At 46.6% G+C, this 26,958-nt stretch overlaps 1 pseudogene; it reads right to left on the reverse strand.

Moving 5' to 3' along the window:
* Positions 1–3,662: 3,662 nt before the first annotated feature.
* Positions 3,663–26,958, reverse strand: part of LOC124673434 — a 45,165-nt pseudogene continuing 21,869 nt past the window's right edge.

A 26,958-nucleotide genomic window follows, 5' to 3' on the forward strand; every position in this document is an offset into this window, starting at 1 on the left:
CTGTTCATCTAGGGACCTATCGTCGTCTCGTTCCCCGCATCTCCTTCGCTTCAAAGCGACGAATCGAGTTTATTGGCAACGGTGGAATAATGACGAGGAAGCTTGGCGGTCTCTCTTCCGTTAGTGTTACTCGGAGTTGAGGTACTGTACGTTACTTCCCGCCCCCTTCCATATATGGTTGTGGCCGTCACTCTCCATCCCTTCAACAGCCATGGCTCTTGCCGATGGCTTGTTTTGTGGATGACCGCTGTTTTCCTATCTTTGTTTGTGAAACTCAGGAATTCAGGAATTCTCGGGCTAGCCAGTGCGAATTGCTCTACACAGGGGCTAGATTGTGTGTGAGGCTTCGAGGTGATGCATCCTCTCGATTCACCTTGTGCGGTTCCTCGCCTCTCGATCTGTCTCTGAAATTATGTCTATTTTGACCCGTCGCTGCTCTCTTTTTATCTATTGGTATGCACGCTGTAATGGCAGGATCGATCAAGATCAAGGGCCACCTCTGGCCTCAGGGTGCACCAGCACCAGCCTCCAACCCTCCATGCTCCCTTGAGAAGAATCCAGTATGTCAGTCTCACCATGATGAGGGTAAATCAACTGCCACACCTCTAATATTGGTCACGAATTGTGGATTTGTCGGTTTACTCTATCAGATGTTGGATTGGGTCCCGTTGGGGTTTTCACAGGAGGCAGTTGTATGGGCACGCATGAGAGATGTTCTAACTCCGACAGAACGGAACAATTTTGCAGCACGCAAGATTTTCGTTAGTTGATAAGATTACCCTGTAGGCCATCTCAATGTTGCTGTTCAAGTAGTGTTGCTATTTTCTACATCCGGGTATCATGTGAAAAGTTTTAAGTTAACTATATGCTGCATGAACACCTGCCCACGTACCAAATGCGCAGTCAAGAAGGACTGATGAGGCGTCGCAAGGAGCTCCTCCAGGGGGAAGGGCTGCGCCACCTGCTGTCTAGTTTCCTTGTTGGCTAAGTTGTATGCCGCAGCTTGTTTCTCTTTGGCGAAGCTGTATGCCGCAGCATGTAATAACTCGTTGTTTCCGAACCTGAGGGCTTTATTAATTTAAAGTCGGGCACGCAGTGCCTTTTATCTAAAAAAAAAAACACCTGCACTTTAGACTGAAGATCCCATAGAGTTTAGTTTGGAACCTGCATAAGCATTTGGAATATCATTTAATTATTGGCTTGAACATGACTCTAAGGTAGTGTCATTCATGTTCAAATATATCGCTTTGGGATGGCAAAATTTAAGATAGGCAATTAATACGATTTTAAAATGGGTAAGCATTTTTTATTTTTCATGGTCACTCTGAGAAGATAAATGGGTCGTGCTACTTTGTATAAGGCCACAAGTTGATTATTTGATTGAGAATTATTAGCTCGATTCATGCCCAGTAGTTGACATTACATGGGCATTGTACATTTATCTAAGGCAAATCTTATGTATGTTTTGTATTTGATATTTTCTTGTTCTAAAACAGCACAACGTTGAAACCAGACTAATCGATTGACTGGGTCAGGCGAGAATTTACTATGATCTATGGTTCAGTAAGCAACAAGGTCCACCAGTCGACATGCCTCGCTCCATAATGACATCTGCCCCTTTCACAATGACCTCAATCATGTGGATAATTTGTGACGCCCCAAACGTTCTGATTTTTAGGCAGCAAACCATTCCATATGATCTTATCATCACTAGGATCATAAAGGACATAGCCCTCTGGTCACATGGGTTCAAGAACAGCGATCAGAAAGCACAAATGATGCTTTGGGGCAACCACCTCTCATCCTGTACCCTGTAATTTGTTCTCAAGGAAATGAAACTAGGTCCTGATCTGGTAGTACAAGTAATAAAGAAGTTCCAGAACTTGAAACAAGTTTTCCCAAAAGGAGATTATCAACCGATCCAATCAAAACGGTGTATCATATAAACCTCCTTCGAATAGGTTGTGTTTTTCCTGTATTGCCTTTTGTTGTGTCAAAAGTTGGAAGAACCTTTATTAACTTTTTTCCTTGTTACACTGAATTTGCGCTACCCCTTCAATAAAGTTAAGTACTATTTTTTTACCGAATTCTATTTTTGGTGGATACCATTGATATGGTTATGGTGCCCAAAGAGTTCATGTACCCGTTTGCAGAAGTGCATCATGCACTGTACCGAAGATATTGAAGAGGAAACTGTCAGAGACAACAGCAACAACTCAGTGCATTATCATCAAAGTGCAAAATTTGGCCGAGAAAACTTCAGAACGAGCCTAAAATAAATAGATGTACTGTGTCGAGCAAATCACCAGCTATGCGATCAAGCTGATGAGAGGGCCTGGTCGCCATCCATAGCGGTAGTACAGTAACAATGAGCCGGGTGTGGCATGTGGAATGATGGTAAAACCGTAAAAGTCCCTGAGATGACTTGTTCTCTTTTTTTTTTTTTGCTTTTGTTGCTCACCATGGTCCCTATCAGAACAACTATTGTACTACAATGACAACGGTAGATAGGTTCCTACGAATTTGTACTTAGTAGTGTAGTATTTCTTTGATGAAAACCAATTATTTTGAGGTATTTGACGTTTATATTTATTACAACATTTTTAATTATTTGTTAAAATGGATGGGCGCAGCAACGCGCGTTTTTATGTTCTAGTGTACTTATATGAGAGAAAGTAATACAGTATTAATTTTGTAAATTCCATTGTCCCTTTCATCGTTGTATCTGTGCAACTTGTGAGATGTACAGAACATGTTTGCCGCATCAACTGTTGTAATCAACCTCTTTTAAAAAGTAAAACTCTGTTGGTTAAGAATTTCAACATTTAAACCAGTGAAAGTTTTCAAGTTCTTGCAATGGCCTAGTTTTCTTTTTCAACTCTTGCAATTCTGCCCTGTTGTATTAGTTGCTTTCATAATAATGTACTAAAAAGAAGTGGACCTTTTGAAAGGACAAGGAAGACGTGAATTCTATAATGCCTCACAAGATGCAAGTTACTTCGGTTGCTTGAAAACGAACATCACAACCTTTAGTTTGACAGTTGGTCAAAAAAAAACTTTAGTTTGACAGTAGCTTCACAGTACTTGAGATAATAACATTGGATGCTAATGTTGACAAGATAGTATTCTTTTATGTGGTTATTATCTGATCAAAGTTGGGGGTGGGGGGGGGGGGGCATTTGCAGACAAAGCTAAGAAGACAAGAAGCAACTACAGTACCAATTTTGCTGATGGTTGTGACTTATCCCAACATCAGAGGATAGAGGAAGTTTAAGCAGACTTGCTTCTTTTGCTATTGGTAGAGACTAATCGTCAATAGCAATGTAAGCTTTTATAGGCGTGCATCTTTCTGCCTTACTAGTAGATGCTAATCGTCCATAGGTATCAAGTTTGTTTGGTCATTATGGGTCTGGCGATGATATTCAGTAGTAGTACTCATCTACGTTACTATTTTACACTATGGTGTATTGGTGTATATATATGATGGTCGAATTCATGCTCTGTTTAACAGTTATTGGCCCAAGAGGTAGCGCTTCCATGTTTATATCCTTTTACAGAGAATATAACGAAAACCTGCGTGTGGCTTCTTTGCTTTGGGAAGCAGGGCGTTCACTACTGAAGGAAGAAGTGACGTTAAACTCTAGTTTGATTGTGCGCTCTAGCTAGGGCTTGAACATCGGTGCCAACTCTATCAGCCTCGGCTCGTACCCCTGCAGCCCGCCAAAGCATAGGCCGAAGGGGACCCCTGCTCGTCATACCCTGCAGGCACCACGATGCCGGAGGCCAACAGGCTAGCGCTGGAGGCTCTGCTGTCGGGCGTCACGATCGTGTCCAGCTGCTGCTCCTTCATCAGCCTCTCTAGCCCGCCAGTTTTTTTTTTTTTTTTTTTTTGCGAAAATTCCACCGATCTATTAATAATCATCAACAGTAGTACAAAGATATCTAAAAGTAATAAAAATTACAAATAGATCATTGGACCACCTAGCGACGACTACAGACACTAGCACGAGCCGAAGGCGCGCCGCCGTCCTCACCCCTCCATCACCGGAGCCAGGCAAAGCTTGTCGTAGTAGAGCTTGTTGTAGTAGACAGACGGGAAGTCGTCGTGCTAAGGCCCAAAAGGACCAGCGCACCAGAGCAGGAACCATCGCCAATGATGATAACCGTAGATCGGAAGAGACTGGCCTGAAACCACACCATCGAACACGAAAATCGACCGGATCATGGGAGATCCCCGGACACACGCCCTCCGCCGGCGCTAGATGCACCACCGGAGCAAGGATAGGACGGGGAGGACATTATTCTGACATCAGGATGTAGCCACCGCCTCACCGTCCCGAACAAGACACTCAAAACTGACTAAACGAAGAACTGAAACCTTCCCGCCGACAAGAGGCCGCGGTCCGCCACACCTCCAAGGCCCCAAGGCCACCAGAGGCGGAGCGGACCGGCAGCGTCGCTGGCGAGAGGGACGAAACCCTAGATGGGTTTTAGAGCCGCCACGTGATCGCCTGGTGTCTTGGTGTTTTCCGTACCGGTTTACATGTATTTTATTCGTGGCATTTGGCTTCAGCCGTTGAATCCCGGCTCTCTCCATGGATCCTTCACCATATGTGTTTTCTGCCGCGATAAGATTGGCCTGCCCGAAATCTTTCAGCCTCTCCTGCACAACATGTTTAGAAGTTTTAATCAAATTTAAAGAGAGTAAGTAGTAGAGAATAAATGCAGATTCTGTAATGTTTGAACCTAAATTTAGAAGTGAAGAGATGAAAGGTTGGATTCAGTCGGGTTTGTAAACTTACCTGGGCAGGATTTGCATTGTTGAAAGCTATGACGTCTACAAGCGAGCGGACCGGGGAGTACCTCAGATCTGCCAAGTACCCGTTCAGGCTCAGCTTGAACTCTGCTCGCACCGCGATCCACTTGTTGGAAGCAATATCAACCGACAGAGCGGTTAGATTGGGTGCGACTTCAAGGTTCTCGATCACCACGGGCCGTGGTTCCTGTGGCAAAATTCAAGAATCAGCTTGTTAGAATATGTAATAGGTTTCCTTATTTCATGTATTCTTCTCCTATACGGTTTGTATTTGGAGTCCTTCCCTGTATAAACTCAGCCATATTGTGGCACATATAAATAACACGAAACCGCCTGGAGACGACCCAAGGCATTCCGATCTATTTGCTAGTATGGTATCAGAGCCGCCGTCTTCCTCGACAACCTAGCTGCCGCCACCGCCGCCGCTGTCCGTCAGCCGCCGCTGCCGCCAAGAAAAACTGCCACCGCTGCAGATCTCCTGATCATCTACCGCCGCCGCCTCACATCCAAGAAAACAGACGCCGCCGCCGCCGCAGATCACCCGATCTCCTGCCGCCGCCGCCAGACAACCAGAAAACAAAACAAAACACCACCGCGCCGATCTTCTGTCGTCGCCGGCTACAACCCTACAACCAACAACAACCTCAAAAACCCTTAGCCACCAAACAGCCACCAAAACCCCCACCATACTACCAAACCCTAGATCGCCATGGCATCCTCGTCGACCTCAAGCTCCGGCCTTGCTGCAGCTCTCGGTGCCCCGCCAGCGCAACAGCTCACGCGGGGGAATTTCCTCCTATGGAAAGCCCTTGTCTTACATGCTTTCCGCGGTGCCAACGTGATGGCATTGCTCGATGGTACTGAAGCTGCCCCGGCCAAGAACGTTGAAGTGGAGGATGCTGAGAAGAAGAAGATCATTGTTGAGAATCCTGCCTATGTTGCATGGCTTGCTCGTGATCAGCAAGTCCTGAGGTTTCTTCTCAATACACTCTCACCTGATATTCTCTCTCATCTCCTTGATGTAAGCTCCACAGCCGAGGCCTGGTCTGCCATCAACTCCATGTTCAAGACAGCCTCGCGCACCAAAGCTCAGCACCTCCGTGAGAAACTGAATGACACGAAGAAGCTCTCCATGACAGCCGATTCTTATTACACCAAGATGAAAGGGTTTGCCTCAGAACTGTCTGCTTTTGTTAAGCCTGTTGGAGATGATGAGATGCTTGGTTATCTGCTGCATGGTCTTGACAAAACTAAATACAATGCACTCATTACCTCTGTCAATGCAATGGAGTTGAAGAGAATGGGGAGTTCGTCTCCTCGGCAAACCTTGCTCGTCGTGGTCGTGAGCAGCAGCATCGTCCACGAGGCCGCACTCCGCCACCCCGCGGTCACACTCCTCCACGTGGCCGGTCCCCTGACTATGTCCCTTATCGTGGTGGTGGAAGTGGCAACTATCGAGACAGAGATGATGATCGTGGCCAATGGCGCCGTGATGAGCGCCCGCATGATCGTCGTGATGACCGTCGTGATAGACGCCGAGATGATGGCCGGCGGTCTGACAATATGGCCGCCGCTTTGACCGCACTCCTACTCCCTATGTCGACACTGATTGCCAGATATGTACCAAGCATGGTCACCCCGCTAGCAAGTGTTGGTGGCGCTACTCAGATGACAAGAAGAACAAGGATGATCATGAGAAGGGTGCAAATCTTGCCTCATATGGTGTTGATACAAACTGGTACACTGACACAGGGGCAACAGATCATATCACTGGCGAGCTGAATAAACTCCTCGTCGCCAATAAGTATCATGGACAAGACAGTGTTCGCACTGCTGAAGGTACAGGTATCAACATTAGTCACATTGGTAATTCAATTTTGCACACTCCTCATGGTTCCTTTGATCTTAAAAATATTCTCCATGTTCCTAGTGCTTCCAAAAATCTTTTGTCAGTTCATCGCTTTACACTTGATAATCATGTCTTTATTGAGTTTCATCCTTTCTTCTTCTTAATCAAGGACCAAGCAACCCGAAGAGTTCTGTTTAGAGGACCATGTTGTGGCGGTCTCTATCCCTTGGTGCCCATGTTTCATGAGACTGCCAAGCATGCCTTTATCTCAATAAAGCCATCATCCTCTACATGGCATCGCCACTTAGGACATCCATCTTCGTTTGTGGTTCAGCAAGTTCTTAGAAGAAATAAAATAGCTTACACTACAGAGAGTACTCCATATATGTGTGGCTCTTGTCAGTTGGCCAAGAGCCATCAGTTGCCATACCCCATATCCTCTAGTGTCTCTACTGCTCCCTTGGAGCAAGTGTTCTCTGATGTATGGGGTCCTGCTCCTCTCTCTGTGGGAAAACATGCATACTATGTAAGCTTTATCGATGATTTTAGTAAATTCACCTGGATTTATTTGCTCAAAAAGCAATCTGATGTCTATCAAGCTTTTCTTAATTATCAACAATATGTTGAACGCAAGTTTGATAGAAAAATTGTTACTATGCAAACTGATTGGGGCGGAGAGTATGATAAATTGAATGGATTCTTTCAAAAAGTAGGCATTACCCATCATGTATCATGCCCTCATGCTCACCAATAAAATGGTTCAGCTGAAAGAAAACACCGTCATATAGTTGAAGTTGGTCTTGCCTTGCTTGCCAATGCCTCTATGCCTCTCAAGTTCTGGGATGAAGCTTTTATCACAGCTACCTTTCTCATAAATCTTCTCCCTAGCAAGGTTCTTGATTTTGAAACGCCCACTGAACGTTTACTTCATATCACACCAAATTATGATGCTCTTCGGACTTTTGGTTCTGCTTGTTGGCCTAACCTCCGCCCCTACAACAAACGGAAACTTGCTTTTCGTTCCAAACGGTTTGTGTTTCTTGGGTATAGTCCTCTACATAAAGGTGTCAAGTGTTTAGATATATCTACAGGCCGCATCTATATCTCTCGTGATGTTGTGTTTGATGAAAATATCTTCCCTTTTGCTTCTTTACATCCAAATGCCGGTGCACTTCTTAAGAAAGAATTATTGCTCCTTCCATCTTCCTATAATTCCCATGAGAGTGCTCATAATTGCAATGATCATATTGTGCCTATTGCTTATGTTACTAATGTGGAACAGGAAGATACAGTGAAAACTGTGCATACAATGATGCTGAATCAGCCTCAGAAACGGACGAAAATGGCGCGGAGCACAAGGAGGATCTGAGAGAACATTCCCCTGGCCGCAGCGATCCTGAAGCGCGTCAGCCCGAGGAAGATTCGCCTACCAGGTCCTCCGCTCGCCCCGAGGCGGATCCCGCCATCCCCGCGTCGCACTCCGCCGCGCCACGCTCAGGCGCGTGCCGGCCACACGCCCGGCGGGGACCGAGTGCATGCAGCCAACTCCTCGCCGCCACGTGCCGGTGCTGGGCAGGACGAGCAGGGCTCTGTCTCCCTGTCCCCTAGTGGATCTTCTTCGAATGGTGGGGGTGAGGGTGAATATGTGTCACAACCTAAAAATTCCAAAAATTCTGAAAGTACAAGCGATTCTGCCACTGCAAATATTGTTCCGCCATCATCATCACTCCCTGGAGTTCGCACTCGGTTACAGCAAGGTATACGTTGTCCAAATAAATATACTGATGGTACAATTAGATATGGTATGTTTTCTTCCACAGGTGAACCACATACTCTCACAGAAGCCTTGAGTGATTCAAATTGGTGTCAAGCTATGAAGGAGGAATATAATGCTCTTATGGAGAACAAAACTTGGCACCTTGTTCCCCCAAACAAAAACAGAAATTTAATTGATTGCAAATGGGTGTACCGTATCAAGAAGAAGTCAGATGGTTCTGTTGATAGATATAAGGCTCGACTAGTTGCAAAAGGGTTCAAGCAAAGGTATGGCATTGATTATGAAGATACTTTCAGCCCTGTAGTAAAGATTGCCACTATCAGAATTGTGTTGTCTCTCTCTGTTTCTCGTGGCTGGAGCCTACGGCAGCTAGATGTTAAGAACGCGTTCTTACATGGTGTTCTGGAAGAGGAGGTTTATATGAGACAACCCCCTGGTTTTGAAAGTTCTCACGCTCTGCATTATGTTTGCAAGCTGGATAAAGCTTTGTATGGACTTAAGCAGGCTCCTCGAGCATGGTACTCTAGGCTTAGCTCCAAGTTATGTGAGTTTGGATTCAAACCATCAAGGGCTGACACCTCATTATTTTTTCTCAACAAGTCAGGTATCATTATATTTGTTCTAATTTATGTTGATGACATGATAGTCACTGGTTCCTCTGATCATGCCATCAATGCTCTTCTTCAAGACTTAAAAGCCAATTTTGCTATAAAAGACTTGGGCGACTTACACTATTTTCTTGGTATTGAAGTAAAGAAGATACACAATGGGTTACTTCTTACACAGGAGAAATATGCTACAGATTTATTGGACAGAGTTAATATGCAGGATTGCAAGTCAGCACCTACTCCTTTGTCTTCATCTGAGCAGTTGTCTCTGACAGATGGTACACCTCTTGGCTCTGAGGACAGCACTCAATACAGAAGTTGTAAGAGCAAGATCTAAATCCCTTGTTTTGTGTGTTTGTTGACAACACTCGAACAATTCTAACCGTGCACAAAGTTTGTCATTGATAGGTTTGCAAGGTGTACGGTGCCCTCGCCGGACACATTATGATCAGAAGACCGAAGCGTAGTTCTTAGGCTTTCTGGTTTTGTGTGTGTGTGTCGCGGCGTAACATGGTAGGAGAGGAAAAGAGGAAAAAGCTGATTTAGCCAGGCCGGTACTACCGGTACCTGTAGCGGTAGTACCGCTACCCCTATAGGTACCGCCCCACGGTACCGCTCTGAGTTCTGAGCTGATTTGTCCCCCAGTACGAGTTGTGGTACCTCTGCGGTACCTGGAGCGGTAGTACCGCTCACGTGCGGTAGTACCGCCCATGGTACCGCCCAGGTACCGTAACTAAGTTACGGCAGTACCGCTTCGGTACCGCTCTGGTACCGCCTTGGATCCAGTAAGGTTTGGACCCCATTGCGGTACCTCTAGCGGTAGTACCGCTCTGCGTCCAAATGGACCAGATCTGGGGAATTTCGAACTCAGAGCGGTAGTACCGCTTCCCAAAGCGGTAGTACCACTTAGGCAAAAACAGCACATAACGGTTGGATTTGGAGGGACCTATAAAAAGGCCCCTTCTTCCCCAGCTCGTTTTTAGCTCTTCTCTCTCCCTCTCCTCCATTGTTGCTGAGCTCAAACTTAGAGGATCTCCCTCCCTACCCAATCAATCTTGCTGATACTTTGAGGAGTGGTGGAGGAGACCCCGATCTATCGTTCTACCGAGAGAAATTTCACCAATTCGTGGTAGTCCTTAGTGGATCTTGGTGGTAGAGTTCTGTTATCACCAGAATCTGACCAAGCCAGAGGTGGGCCGCGATCAAGATGGACGTGAAGATTGTACATGGAAGAAATACGTGAATCGGCCTTTTATACCAAGTTGGGCTAAACTGCCCATGTATCTGTAACATATTAGATCGCATCTTAGTTTAGAAGTTAGAGTTTTACCCGTGCACGGTTTGGTGCACGCCCACATTAGAAAGTCCCCTGGACTATAAATATGTATCTAGGGTTTATGGAATAAACAACAACCAACGTTCAACACAAACCAATCTCGGCGCATCGCCAACTCCTTCGTCTCGAGGGTTCCTCCGGTAAGCATCATGCTGCCTAGATCGCATCTCGCGATCTAGGCAGCACAAGCCTCGCCTAGTTGTTCATGCGTTGCTCGTATCGAAGCGCTTTTGATGGCGAGCAACGTAGTTATCGTAGACGCGTTAGGGTTAGCATCGTTCTTAGCATCATATGCTCGCGTAGTGCAACCCTTGCGCGTCTAGCCGTCCTTGTGCCTCATCATGGGTGCGGGGCGGCACCCCGCTTGGTCTTTATTTAGTAGATCTGATCCGTTATGGTCGATCCTTGATTCATCAAGGATTAGTTTAATATCTGCAATAGTTAGGCCTTACAAAGGGTTGGAGGATCCAGCGGCATGCGGGGTGTAGTTTGCTGCCCCTAGACAGGACGTTCCGAGGATCAACCTAGTGTTGGTTTTAGGCCTTGTCTAGGGCTGGCTTACGTTTACCGTGCGTGAGCGCGAGGCCCAATCGTGAGTAGGATGATCCGATTATGCGGTGAAAACCCTAGATCGTCGTGGATCTCATACGCTTTACATTGATCAAGCAGGACCACCATATATTCGGCCACCTTGGACGAATCATGGGTGAATCGGCTCCACGAGCCGATTCACGAGGACAACCTGAGAGCCGATCGAGGCTCGTATTTAACGCGTGCGTGTGTGCCCTGCAGGAAACTAAGCGAGGCATCATCCACACCTTCCCGACCAGGTATAGGTCGGTGGCACGCCCTTGCGACCCGGCATCGGCGCGCGACCGGGAGGCTTTGCGGGCCGTCGCTCGAGGGACCGGGGCCAGCCGCAGCCCTAGTCGTTCCCGGCTCTACCGTGTTGGCCAGTCGCTGCCCGCCGGTGGGTTTCTGACGCCAACACATTCTGGCACGCCCGGTGGGACAATCTTCAACATCCACGACATCCACCGCATCGCCATCTACATCCAAGATGGCGGAAGAAACTCCGGTCACATACGAGGAGCTCACTGGCGAGCCCACGAAGAAGCATAACAAGGCCAAGGCGGTCATCGGAACCGAACTCATCGGCTCCTATGGGAAGACCCGTTCACACGGCATCAGGCTCGACGGAGGCACACGTCCTTTGCCGGGCGACGATACGGTCGACCTCAGCCACTCCAGAAGGGAACCAGGGTTCTCGTTCGATGCCAATATGGCAGGGTTCGTGATTCGCCATGGCGTAGACAAAGCAGAGAGCAGCCACGCTCGTGGCAAAGAGAAGGACGAGGCCGTTCTACGTGACCGGCCTCAAGACGACGATAAACGGTACCTGGCCGAGGAGGAGGTGAGAAGCATGCGGTATCCGCGCTCATTATCCGTGCATCTCCTCAGCAAATACGATCAGCCATACGACCGACGCCACCGCTACGGCGGAGGCGATCAAAGAGATCATCGGTCTGATGCAGACGGGAGGTATCGTCGGAACAACGACGGGTATGAACGGCGCGCCAGGGGGAGGTCAGAAGAGCAATACAACATGGACGAGCACTGGAACTGTCCCTTCTTCAAACACTGCTGGGATTCAGGAATGAGCCGATTGCCAACAATCGGCAACTGCCCAGAATGCAACCAGAAGAAGAAGGAGACAGCCAACGTATCCGTGTTCGAGCGTCTGGGACCTCTCCCGCCTTGGAGCGAGCGTACCGAGTCCGTTCGGGGAAAAGGATCACGAGGAACTAGAGGACGGTGATGAAGACGACAAGTATCATCGGCCAAGATGGTGTCCTGACGGGCTCAGCCGCTCCCAGAAACGAAGGGTTCAGCGATTACGTGCGTTGGAAGAAGCCGAAAGGGTATATCTGCACGCGTTGAGGAAGGCGCGGCCTGACTCGGCCGCCAAAATTCAGCGAACCCTGGATGAAGAGGGTCCGCCACAAAGGAAAGAGTGGCGCCCTAGGCAAAGGAAAGCCGATGATGAAACATCGGCTGGGACCAACATGGTTTTTATCCTTCTGCGGAATTTAGCGCTCCAAGGTTATATGAAGCACCTGTGGCACAAGCCGGATCTGCGGCCCACGGCCGGTCATCTTCGAGAAGCCGCGAGAAAGGAGTTACAGGCATCTAAAGGCCCTGTATTTGCGAGGTTACATCAATGGGCAGCTTGTCAATAAGATGTTAGTCGACACCGGAGCGGCGGTCAACATTATGCCATACTCCATGCTACGGCGGTTGGGACGCTCCAGCTCGGATTTGATCAAAACCAACGTAACACTGAGCGATTTCAACGGCCAAGCATCTGACGCGCAAGGTGTTCTGAATGTGGATCTGACCGTAGGAAGGAAAACTGTCCCTACGACGTTCTTTATCGTCGACAGAGCAAGAGTACCTATGCCGTACTCGCTGGGAAGAGATTGGATCCACGCCAAGCTGTTGCATTCCATCCACGATGCATCAATGCCTAATACGAGTGGGATGGAGATGAAGTGGAAGTCGTCCACGCAGATGATTCAGCTGAGATTTCGACGGCCGGCATGGACATTTGGGAGACATCAGGCCAAGAGCCGCTCTCGGGCATCAATCTGGACGACTGCGAACGCATCGATGTAACAAAGAACGGGGTGAGGCTGGTTTTATCCACCGGACTGACCGTGTAGCAAGAACAACATCGATGAACAGAGATGGCGAGGCTGATCCCTGTGATCGGCCTCCAAAATTTGTGAAGGAACATTACAAAACCTTCACCGAGCAAGCAACGTGGAGGCCGATTCCAGCAATCGGCCGAAATTACCATCACCATCCGTTTTTGCCTGGGCTCAACGTTTGACCCAACAGGGACTACTCGAAAAGCCGATACCATCAATTCTCTTGACGGAATCGGCTCGGGGGCACCTAGATGGATGATACACGAGGATATGCAGTAGAAGCGTCTCATCCTTTGGTAATGGGTATTAAAGTATGGGGGCCGACGCATAAATCGGCCGTAAAAAAAAAAAAAAAAAAAAATCGAAAAATTTTAAGCACAGCCGACGTGCAGACATCGACTTCAGCCTAAGACCAGGAAGTGGATCAATGGAGCAGGAAGTGGATCTTCTCTTCGAGGACCCCTAATTCTCGGTGGCAAGTCTTCGAGTTCAGCCTAAGACCAGGGGGACAGCCGATGACGAAGCAATCGGTTGTAATGTTTTGACCAAGGTGGGGACTTGGTAGCTATCACTTCCGGGGGTGTTACGTCCAGAGTTTGGAGGGCATCAGAAGTTCAAAAACATCCCCACCGGGAGTTGCCTCAGCCTGCCAAAGACGATGAGCCGATCTGATCAGCCAGGTGCAAGATGTGAGCTGCTGAAGCTCGGGGGGCAGCTTACCCCGAAGGATCCTTTGCTACAGGAAGCCGATTCTGTTGGAATCGGTTGGCTCTGCATCACAACATGCAGAACGGGGCTGAAGAACGGGGCTGATATTGCAAAATTATCAGTTTTCAGCATGCCAGTCGATTCGGCGACAAGCCCAGGGCTCTGTCATGGACACCTGCCTGAAGCCAGATTGCCAGCCTGGTAGATGGGCTGGTTAGACTCATGATCAGGTTTAATGATCCCTTTTGAGGTGTTTCGAGATGTAGAGCCGATGCACGGTCATCGACCTTAGTACAAGTGCGCAAAGTTGCCGGGTTGCCGGTTCAGCGAGTACTACCGGAGGAATGTTGGCATGCAAGTCAGCCTTGTCCATGGAGATGTGGGTAGTCATCCACCGTGTCGACTGCCAACGGAAGAAAAGTGATCGGCTGGTGGCCCTGCAGGATAGCTCTCTTGGATGTGATCGAGCCAGCCCTAAAATGTCGATGGTCTGGGAAACCGATTTGTTGGAATCGGCTGATGCGGCACCACAGTTGGGAAGCTGGTGATGGTCCATTAGGCTGGTCCGTTTGTTATCCTCGCCTTGGCTGAGGCTCGGGGGGCAGCTCGCCCTCGAGGTGTAGCGGATTTTGTCGAAATCGGCTCACTCTTCGTCACAGCTCGTTGAAAAATGGTGAATTATTGCAGAAGGAAACTGCCGGAGCTGAGTGAGCGGAATCTGGAGAGGATAATGCGGCAGAAGAATGTCTGAAATTTAAAGATAATGAGGAAGCTGGACATTATTGTTGGAGTTTGCCGCTAAGTCTAATATCCCATTCAGTTGAATCTGCATTTCCAAGTTCTGGGGTTTGCACGATTGTGGCTTGACCCTGTTTGACCAAGGGTTTGGAGATCCGGATGGATTTATCTCAAGAATTATCAAGAAAGAGACCGATGTTCTGCCATCGGCTCATTGAGCATCGACCGAATCGACAATCGGTAGATTCAGCACGAAGGGCAATCGGCTAAATTGTCACCAAGGAAATCAGTAAGATCAAATTGGGGAATTCTTCATTGATAAACAAGGATTTCTTACATAAAGAGCCGATTGCTCTCAAAAGGCATTGCTAGGGGGAACATTGCCCCATCTACTACTCCTAGCTCTACCCTATCTAGGGGCCGCTACTGCCCTCATCGTCGTCTTCATCACTGTCGTCGGCGCTGTTCCCGGCCGGCTCATCATCGCTGCTGTGGCGGCCATCGGCGGGACCTTCGTTGTCCTCATCCACCTCGTCGGCGTCATCGTCGGCGTCGAAGTCGCTGAGATTGCCGGGCCGGGGCGGTGGCGCTTGGCCGGTGGCTCGTCGGACGAGCTGTCATCTTCTTCCTCCTCCTCCTTCTCTTCCGCCTCCTCGGAGGAGGGGCCCCGTCCCAGGAAAGGTGGTCGTCGTCGCTTTCCTCCACCGCTTCCTCATTGGCGAGGAAGCAGAGGTCGCTCTCCCCATCGGTCAGGGACTGGTCGTCCTCTGACCAAATGGAGAAGTTGTGGCTCGGGTCGTCCCCGGCCTCGATGGCGCGGCGGGTGTTGGCCGCATGGGCCTCCACCGGGTCCCACTCCGGCGTTGGCTCGCGGAAGGGGGAGGACTGAGTAGAGAGACCCGATGAAGAGGAAGAAGAGGAAGACATGGCGGCAGAGGAGGGCTTTTGGGAAGTGCTAGTGCGAAAGGGGATGAAGGAGGAAGCTACAGGAAGTGGCCAAATAAAAGGGGGAATTTACGGTTTAATGCCTAAGCAGTTCCCGAAGACGTGGTGCCAGAACCGTCAAGTCGTGCAGAGAAGCTGAGAAGTCAAGACGTCATCATGAAAAATGCTGTGGCGGTTCTGCTCTGCCACGACATGACCCGGCGAAGGAAAAGCGTAATGATTTTGGAAATGTCATTTCCAAAACCAGGGGGGCATGTGTTATCACCAGAATCTGACCAAGCCAGAGGTGGGCCGCGATCAAGATGGACGTGAAGATTGTACATGGAAGAAATACGTGAATCGGCCTTTTATACCAAGTTGGGCTAAACTGCCCATGTATCTGTAACATATTAGATCGCATCTTAGTTTAGAAGTTAGAGTTTTACCCGTGCACGGTTTGGTGCACGCCCACATTAGAAAGTCCCCTGGACTATAAATATGTATCTAGGGTTTATGGAATAAACAACAACCAACGTTCAACACAAACCAATCTCGGCGCATCGCCAACTCCTTCGTCTCGAGGGTTCCTCCGGTAAGCATCATGCTGCCTAGATCGCATCTCGCGATCTAGGCAGCACAAGCCTGCCTAGTTGTTCATGCGTTGCTCGTCATCGAAGCGCTTTTGATGGCGAGCAACGTAGTTATCGTAGACGCGTTAGGGTTAGCATCGTTCTTAGCATCATATGCTCGCGTAGTGCAACCCTTGCGCGTCTAGCCGTCCTTGTGCCTCATCATGGGTGCAGGGGCGGCACCCCGCTTGGTCTTTATTTAGTAGATCTGATCCGTTATGGTCGATCCTTGATTCATCAAGGATTAGTTTAATATCTGCAATAGTTAGGCCTTACAAAGGGTTGGAGGATCCAGCGGCATGCGGGGTGTAGTTTGCTGCCCCTAGACAGGGACGTTCCGAGGATCAACCTAGTGTTGGTTTTTAGGCCTTGTCTAGGGCTGGCTTACGTTTACCGTGCGTGAGCGCGAGGCCCAATCGTGAGTAGGATGATCCGATTATGCGGTGAAAACCCTAGATCGTCGTGGATCTCATACGCTTTACATTGATCAAGCAGGACCACCATATATTCGGCCACCTTGGACGAATCATGGGTGAATCGGCTCCCTGAGCCGATTCACAGGACAACCTGAGAGCCGATCGAGGCTCGTATTTAACGCGTGCGTGTGTGCCCTGCAGGAAACTAAGCGAGGCATCATCCACACCTTCCTGACCAGGTATAGGTCAGGTGGCACGCCCTTGCGACCCAGCATCGGCGCGCGACCAGGAGGCTTTGCGGGCCGTCGCTCTGAGGGACTGGGGCCAGCCGCAGCCCTAGTCGTTCCCGGCTCTACCGTGTTGGCCAGTCGCTGCCCGCCGGTGGGTTTCTGACGCCAACAAGTTCCTATAGTGGAATCTTGGATGAAGTGCATCCATGGAGGCTAGCTTGGTGTTGTACTAGCCCCCATGGGTTGTTGGGAGCCTCCTTGTAGTGTGGAGCTCTCCCCAACCTTGTGAAGGAATCACCGCCTCGACCGGTGCCTTAGTCGAGAAGGGGGAGCACCTTTGTGGAGCTCTCCCGAGGAAGAAGGTGAGGCCTTCCTTCGTGGTGTGGCCGTCTAGCCTCTTGTGTGAGGCTAGCACCTCCTCAACGCAGACGTACTCCCTTTTGTGGGAGGAACTACGAAAACAAACCTCGCCTCGTCTCTGCGCCCTCCGGTTGTCCCGCTCCTTACTCTTACTATCTTGTGTGATTCCTTTGCTTGTTGTACTTGTCTAGGATCATTGTAGGATCACCCCCATTGCTAAAGCTATCACCTTTATCTTCCGTTGCACTAAAAAATTGAAAAAGACTAAAACTTGACGTAGCGCCCATTCACCCCCCCCACCCCCCTCTTGTTCGCTACGATCCATTCAATTGGTATCAGAGCAAGGTTTTCTTGCTCGGGCTTTACCGCCTAAGAAATGGCCGAACAAGAGAATGGAGAGAATGGGTTCCTTCCCGATGAGCAATCACCTCCACCATCAATTGTCGATAGCACTCCGGCTACTTTGGATGACCTCAAGAAATTGGAGTCATCCATTGTATCTCAAATGAAGGCTATGATGATGGAGTTGATTGCTCCCAAATCAACCCCCATTATAAATCCTAATGTAAATGTTGATGTTCCTCCACCACAAGTCAACACTCCTCCTCTTGTTGATTTTGTCGCGCAATCGACAAAACCACCTCGAGAAGGGGAACTAGCTTGAGGACATTGGCACTTCATCAAAAGGAAAGGATGAATCACCGGTTGAGGGACAATTAGGAGGCTATCATACGGTTCCCCCACCAAGTGATTTCTCCCTAAATGTCCCAATACCCATGCCTCGTATCTTGACTCATGGCTCACCACCGCTACTTGATTCCAATACCTTTGAAAATTGGCAATTCTTGATGAAATCTCATGTTCGCAGCGCGTCTACCAAACTTTGGCGCATCATTGAGGAAGGTTATTCACCAAGAGACCAAAAGAACTTGACAAGAAGAGAGGTCGTGGATGATCAACTCAACGCCACCGCCATCAACATGATTCACATGGCCGTCACACCCAAGGACCGCACTCATATCCGCTCGCTCAAGACCGCCAAGGAAGCATGGAATAAACTCGACAAGCTCTTCCTCGGAAATGAGAGCATCCAAAGCTCTCGTTTCGATGAAGTGAACAATATGGCGGACAACTTTGTCATGAATGAAGGAGAATCACCCGAAGAGATGTACCGGCGCCTTATCGCTCTCGCCGTGCAAATGCAAGATCTTGGAGCAACATTTGTGGATGACCCTTTGATACATCTCCGACATATCGATAATTTCTTATGTTCCATGCTACATTATTGACGATATCTACATGTTTTATACACATTATATGTCGTATTTACGCATTTTCCGGCACTAACCTATTAACAAGATGCCGAAGAGCCAGTTGTTGTTTTCTGCTGTTTTTGGTTTCAGAAATCCTAGTAAGGAAATATTCTCGGAATTGGACGAAATCAACGCCCAGGGTCCTATGTTTGCACGAAGCTTCCAGAAGACCGAGGGGGAAAGGAAGTGGGGCCACGAGGTGCCGCCACACTAGGGCGGCGCGGCCAGGCTTGGGCCCGCGCGGCCCTAGTGTGTGGGGCCCTCGTGTGGCCCCCCGCGTTGCCCTTCCGCCTACTTAAAGTCTTCGTCGCGAAACCCTCTGTACCGAGAGCCACGATACGGAAAACCTTCCGGAGACGCCGCCGTCGCCAATCCCATCTCGGGGGATTCGGGAGATCGCCTCCGGCACCCTGCCGGAGAGGGGAATCATCTCCGGAGGACTCTTCATCGCCATGATCGCCTCCGGAGTGATGAGTGAGTAGTTCACCCCTGGACTATGGGTCCATAGCGGTAGCTAGATGGTCGTCTTCTCCTAATTGTGCTTCATTGTTGGATCTTGTGAGCTGCCTAACATGATCAAGATCATCTATCTGTAATACTATATGTTGTGTTTGTCGGGATCCGATGGATAGAGAATACTATGTTATGGTGATTATCAATCTATTACCTATGTGTTGTTTATGATCTTGCATGCTCTCCGTTATTAGTAGAGGCTCTGGCCAAGTTTACGCTCTTAACTCCAAGAGGGAGTATTTATGCTCGATAGTGGGTTCATGCCTCCATTAAATGCTGGGACGAGTGACGGAAAGTTCTAAGGTTGTGGATGTGTTGTTGCCACTAGGGATAAAACATTGATGCTATGTCTAAGGATGTAGTTGTTGATTACATTACGCACCATACTTAATGCAATTGTCTGTTGCTTGCAACTTAATACTGGAAGGGGTTCGGATGATAACTTCGAAGGTGGACTTTTTAGGCATAGATGCATGCTTGGATGGCGGTCTATGTACTTTGTCGTAATGCCCTGATTAAATCTCACTATATTTATCATATCATGTATGTGCATTGTTATGCCCTCTCTATTTGTCAATTGCCCGACTGTAATTTGTTCACCCAACATGCTTTAATCTTATGGGAGAGACACCTCTAGTGAACTGTGGACCCCGGTCCTATTCTTTACATCGCATATAATCTACTGCAATTGTTCTTTACTTGTTTTCTTCGCAAACAATCATCTTCCACACAATACGGTTAATCCTTTGTTACAGCAAGCCGGTGAGATTGACAACCTCATCTGTTTCGTTGGGGCAAAGTACTTTGGTTGTGTTGTGCGGGTTCCACGTTGGCGCCGGAATCCCTGGTGTTGCGCCGCATCACATTTCGCCACCATCAACCTTCAACGTGCTTCTTGGCTCCTCCTGGTTCGATTAAACCTTGGTTTCTTTACGAGGGAAAACTTGCCACCGTGCGCATCATACCTTCCTCTTGGGGTTCCCAACAGACGTGTACATCTACGCGCATCAAGCCTGTTTTCGGCGCCGTTGCCGGGGAGATCAAGACACGCTTGCAAGGGGAGTCTCCACTTCCCAATCTCTTTACTTTGTTTTTGTCTTGCTTTATTTTATTTACTACTTTGTTTGCTGCACCTAAACAAAACACACAAAAATTAGTTGCTAGTTTTACTTTATTTACTGTCTTGCTCTCTATATCAAAAACACACAAAAATTAGTTACTTGCATTTACTTTATCTAGTTTGCTTTATTTCTTGTTGCTAAAATGAATACCCCTGAAAATACTAAGTTGTGTGACTTCACAAACACAAATAATAATGATTTCCTATGCACACCTATTGCTCCACCCTGCTACTACAGCGAGAATTCTTTGAAATTAAACACTGCTTTACTCGAACCTTGTTATGAGAGAGCAATTTTCTGGTGTTAGTTCCGATGATGCTTGCTCGCCCATCTTAATAATTTTGTTGAACTTTGTGAAATGCAAAAGTATAAGGATGTAGATGGTGATATTATTAAATTGAAATTGTTTCCTTTCTCATTAAGAGGAAGAGCTAAAGATTGGTTGCTATCTTTGCCTAAGAATAGTATTGATTCATGGACTAAATGTAAGGATGATTTTATTGGTAGATATTATCCTCCCGCTAAAATTATATCTTTGAGAAGTAGCATAATTAATTTTAAGCAATTAGATACTGAACATGTTGCTCAAGCATGGGAGAGAATGAAATCTTTGGTAAAGAATTGCCCAACCCATGGACTGACTACTTGGATGATTATCCAAACCTTCTATGCAGGACTAAATTTTGGACTATTACCACCACTAGTAATGCTAATTCTTCACATGTTGCTGCACCTCCTACGATCAATGGTAAAATAATTGGTGTTGGCAATGTTTCTACTCCTAGTGCAAAGCGTACAAAACTGCCTGAAACTGCTGTTTTTGATAAAACTGCTGAAATTTTTCAAAATATTGGTGACAATGATTCCATTGCTGTAGCTCATAATGATTTAGATTTTGATGATTGCCACATCTCTGAAGTTATAAAGTTCTTACAAAAACTTGCTAAAAGTCCTAATGCTAGTGCTATAAATTTGGCCTTTACAAAACACATTACAAATGCTCTCATTAAAGCTCGGGCAGAGAAACTAAAACTTCAAGCTTCTATTCCTAGGAAGTTAGAAGATGGTTGGGAGCCCATCATTAAAATGAAATTCAATGACTTTGAATGTAATGCTTTATGTGATCTTGGTGCAAGTATTTCTGTTATGCCTAAAAAGATTTATGATATGCTTGACTTGCCACCATTGAAGAATTGTTATTTGGATGTTAATCTTGCCGATAATGTTAAAAATAAACCTTTGGGGAGGATTGATAATGTGCGCATTACGGTTAACAATAACCTTGTCCCCGTTGATTTTGTTGTCTTGGATATCGAATGCAATGCATCTTGTCCTATTGTGTTGGGAAGACCTTTTCTTCGAACCGTTGGTGCTTGTTATTGATATGAAGGAAGGTAATATTAGATATCAATTTCCTCTCAAGAAAGGTATGGAACACTTCCCTAGAAAGAGAATGAAGTTGCCTTTTGATTCTATTATTAGAACAAGTTATGATGTTGATGCTTCTACTCTTGATGTTACTTGATTTGCACTTTCGCGCCTAGGCGAAAGGCGTTAAAGAAAAGCACTTCTTGGGAGATAACCCATGTGTTTATTTTACTACAGAAATTTTTGTTTTGTTGAGTCTTGGAAGTTGTTTACTACTGTAGCAACCTCTCCTTATCATGTTTTTGTGCCAAGTAAAGTTTCTATGCTAAAGTTGATGTTATATTTGGGATCGCTGCGCGTGAAACAGCATTGCTGTCTGTCACGAATTCTGGCATAAGTCTCTGTAAAAAATTCGAAAAAATCTGCAAATTTACGAGCGTGATCCTCAGATATGTACGCAACTTTCATTTGTTTTGAGTTTTTCCATTTGAGCAAGTCTAGTGCCCCTTTCAGGTTCGTCTTTACGGACTGTTCTGTTTTTGACAGATTCTGCCTTTTATTTCGCATTGCCGTATTTGCTATGTTGGATGAATTTCTTTGATCCATTAATGTCCAGTAGCTTTGTGCAATGTCCAGAAGTGTTAAGAATGATTGTGTCACCTCTGAATATGTGAATTTTTAATTGTGCACTAACCCTCTAATGAGTTTGCCTGAAGTTTGGTGTGAAGGAAGTTTTCAAGGGTCAAGAGAGGAGTATGATATACTATGATCAAGAGGAGTGAAAGCTCTAAGCTTGGGGATGCCCCCGTGGTTCATCCCTGCATATTTTAATAAGACTCAAGCGTCTAAGCTTGGGGATGCCCAAGGCATCCCCTTCTTCATCGACAACATCATCAGGTTCCTCCCCTGGAACTATATTTTTATTCAGTCACATCTTATGTACTTTGCTTGGAGCGTCGGTTTGTTTTGTTTTTGTTTTTGTTTGAATAAAATGGATCCTAGCATTCACTTGTATGGGAGAGAGACACGCTCCGCTGTTGCATATGGACAAATATGTCCTTAGGCTTTACTCATAATGTTCAAGGCGAAGGTTGAAATTTCTTCGTTAAATTGTTATATGGTTGGAATCGGGAAATGCTACATGTAGTAATTCTAAAATGTCTTGGATAATGTGATACTTGGCAATTGTTGTGCTCATGTTTAAGCTCTTGCATCATATACTTTGCACCCATTAATGAAGAAATACATAGAGCTTGCTAAAATTTGGTTTGCATATTTGGTCTCTCTAAGGTCTAGATAATTTCTAGTATTGAGTTTTGAACAACAAGGAAGACGGTGTAGAGTCTTATAATGTTTACAATATGTCTTTCATGTGAGTTTTGCTGCACCGGTTCATCCTTGAGTTTGCTTCAAATAACCTTGCTAGCCTAAACCTTGTATCGAGAGGGAATACTTCTCATGCATCCAAAATCCTTGAGCCAACCACTATGCCATTCGTGTCCACCATACCTACCTACTACATGGTATTTCTCCGCCATTCCAAAGTAAATTGCTTGAGTGCTACCTTTAAAATTCCATCATTCGCCTTTGCAATATATAGCTCATGGGACAAATAGCCTTAAAAACTATTGTGGTAATGAATATGTAGTTATGTGTCTTAATTCTTATAAGTTGCTTGTTGAGCGGTAACCATGTTTTCTGGGGACGCCATCAACTTTACCTTTGTTGGATATCATGTGAGATGCTATGCATGTTCGTCTTGTCTGAAGTAGTGGACTTCACGATCAAATGGTTTGAGTATGCATATGTTAGAGAAGAACATTGGGCCGCTAACTAAAGCCATGTATCATGGTGGAAGTTTCGGTTTGGACATACAACCTCAATCTCTTATGAGAATATTAACTATTGTTGAATGCTTAAGCATGAAAAAGAGGAGTCCATTATCTGTTGTCTATGTTGTCCCGGTATGGATGTCTAAGTTGAGAATAATCAAAAGCGAGAAATCCAATGCGTGCTTTCTCCTTAGACACTTGTACGGGCGGCATAGAGGTACCCCTTTGTGACACTTGGTTGAAACATATGTTATGTGATGAGAATCCGTGTTTTCCGAGATAGTAGGACAAGGTGCGAGCACTATTGGTACTCTATGCATGAGACATGCAACTTGTAGGAAGTATTATGCATAGCACATATGAATTATTACTACCGTTGACAAAATTGTTTCATGTTTTCAAAATAAAAGCTCTAGCACAAATATAGCAATCGATGCTTTCCTCTTTGAAGGACCTTTCTTTTACTTTTATTGTTGAGTCGGTTTACCTATCTCTCTCCACCTTAAGAAGCAAACACTTGTGTGAACTGTGCATTGATTCCTACATACTTGCATATTGCACTTGTTATATTACTTTACATTGACACTATCCATGAGATATACATGTTATAAGTTGAAAGCAACCGCTGAAACTTAATCTTCCTTTGTGTTGCTTCAATACCTTTACTTTGATTTATTGCTTTATGAGTTAACTCTTATGCAAGACTTATTGATGCTTGTCTTAAAGTACTATTCATGAAAAGTCTTTGCTTTATGATTCATTTGTTTACTCATGTCATTACCATTGTTTTGATCGCTGCATTCATTACATATGCTTACAATAGTATGATCAAGGTTATGATGGCATGTCACTCCAGAAATTATCCTTGTTATCGTTTACACGCTCGGGACGAGCGAGAACTAAGCTTGGGGATGCCGATACGTCTCCGACGTATCGATAATTTCTTATGTTCCATGCTACATTATTGATGATATCTACATGTTTTATACACATTATATGTCGTATTTACGCATTTTCCGGCACTAACCTATTAACAAGATGCCGAAGAGCCGGTTGTTGTTTTCTCGCTGTTTTTGGTTTCAGAAATCCTAGTAAGGAAATATTCTCGGAATTGGACGAAATCAACGCCCGGGGTCCTATTTTTGCACGAAGCTTCCGGAAGACCGAGGGGAAAGGAAGTGGGGCCACGAGGCACCGCCACACTAGGGCGGCGCGGCCGGGCTTGGGCCCGCGCGGCCCTAGTGTGTGGGGCCCTCGTGTGGCCCCCCGCGTTGCCCTTCCGCCTACTTAAAGTCTTCGTCGCGAAACCCTCTGTACCGAGAGCCACGATACGGAAAACCTTCCAGAGACGCCGCCGCCGCCAATCCCATCTCGGGGGATTCGGGAGATCGCCTCCGGCACCCTGCCGGAGAGGGGAATCATGTCCCCGAGGACTCTTCATCGCCATGATCGGCTCCGGAGTGATGAGTGAGTAGTTCACCCCTGGACTATGGGTCCATAGCAGTAGCTAGATGGTCGTCTTCTCCTAATTGTGCTTCATTGTTGGATCTTGTGAGCTGCCTAACATGATCAAGATCATCGATCTGTAATACTATATGTTGTGTTTGTCGGGATCCGATGGATAGAGAATACTATGTTATGGTGATTATCAATCTATTACCTATGTGTTGTTTATGATCTTGCATGCTCTCCGTTATTAGTAGAGGCTCCGGCCAAGTTTTTGCTCTTAACTCCAAGAGGGAGTATTTATGCTCGATAGTGGGTTCATGCCTCCATTAAATCTGGGACGATGACGAGAAAGTTCTATGGTTGTGGATGTCTTGTTGCCACTAGGGATAAAACATTGATGCTATGTCTAAGGATGTAGTTGTTGATTACATTACGCACCATACTTAATGCAATTGTCTGTTGCTTGCAACTTAATACTGGAAGGGGTTCGGATGATAACCTGAAGGTGGAATTTTTAGGCATAGATGCATGCTGGATGGCGGTCTATGTACTTTGTCGTAATGCCCTGATTAAATCTCACTATATTTATCATATCATGTATGTGCATTGTTATGCCCTCTCTATTTGTCAATTGCCCGACTGTAATTTGTTCACCCAACATGCTTTAATCTTATGGGAGAGACACCTCTAGTGAACTGTGGACCCCGATCCTATTCTTTACATCGCATACAATCTACTTGCAATTGTTCTTTCTTGTTTTCTTCGCAAACAATCATCTTCCACACAATACGGTTAATCCTTTGTTACGGCAAGCCGGTGAGATTGACAACCTCACTGTTTTGTTGGGGCAAAGTACTTTGGTTGTGTTGTGCAGGTTCCACGTTGGCGCCGGAATCCCTGGTGTTGCGCCGCATCACATTTCGCCACCATCAACCTTCAACGTGCTTCTTGGCTCCTCCTGGTTCGATTAAACCTTGGTTTCTTTCTGAGGGAAAACTTGTCACTGTGCGCATCATACCTTCCTCTTGGGGTTCCCAATGGACGTGTACATCTACGCGCATCACCCTTGGATCAAGCGAAAGTTCTATAATGCTATTCTTCCTTATGAGGAAGTGAAGTTGACGGCAATCCGCCAAAATGCCTCCTTCCGTGCTATGAAATCCGATGAAGTCCTTAGTGAAGTCATCGCTTTGGACATCTCCAAGAAGAATGCGGAAGATCTTGTTGCTCGTGCCCACAATGTCCGTAAGCCCAATCTTGCGTTGAAGATGAAGGTGCATGAGGCTAGTGAGAGTGATGAGGATCACATCGAGTGGAGTCCGGATGACCTCAAGGCAAATTATCATGAACACATGGCCCTTGCCGCCAAGAGCTCTTGGAGTGGGAACAAGACACGGGGATCAAAGCTAAGAAGATACTCTCCCACAAGTCCAAGAGAAGAGCAAAGAGGGAAAGCTTGCTATAATTGTGGCGACACAAGTCACTTTGTTGCCGATTGTATCTTTGAGAGAAGAGAAGACAATGGTGGAAAGCTTGTACGAAAGGACAAGTTCAAATCTCTCTCAAAAGGTTTCTCCAAGTTCTCTTCCAACTTCGGAGACTCCAAGGCCTCCTACACCAAGAAGACTAGAGTTTTCATTATTCGTGAGGAATATTCCTCCGATGAAGGTGAAGAGCACAAAGACAAGGGAATGATCAAGGAGGAAAGGGAAGTGGCCGCCATCGCCATCTCCACTCCCATCACCTCCCACTTCGACCCTCCAAACGAAAACCTCTTCGTCAACAACTTCCATTGTCTTGTGGCAAAGGTATCTTCGGAGACTCATGATGAGGAACTTGTGACTCAAGATCGTGTTGAAGCGGAATTGGAAATTGTCTCTCTCACTCAAGCATATGAGGAAGAATGGTGCATGCGCATGTCTCTTGAAACTAGTGCTATTGTTCTTGAAGATTCCAACAATTACTTCATCTCCCGGCTCATCGAGGATCAAGATTATGCTCTTGGTTGGTTGAGAAGACATAATGCAAGACTCTTGGATATCATTTCTCGCCAAGAGGAAGCCTTGGATGAGTACTTTTGTTTGAGCAAGGAGAAGGTGTCTTGTTGTGATCATGAAGAGGAGATTGCCACTCTAAAGAGACACAAGGCCACGCTAGTTGAAGAGATTGATAGACAAAATGAGTTCTTGATGGAGTACTTTCGTTTGAGTAAAGGAAAAGATACTTGTTGTGACCACGAGGACGAAATTGCAACTCTAAA

This window comes from Lolium rigidum, chromosome 7, assembly GCF_022539505.1.
Source record: "Lolium rigidum isolate FL_2022 chromosome 7, APGP_CSIRO_Lrig_0.1, whole genome shotgun sequence".
NCBI classification, from domain to species: Eukaryota; Viridiplantae; Streptophyta; class Magnoliopsida; order Poales; family Poaceae; genus Lolium; species Lolium rigidum.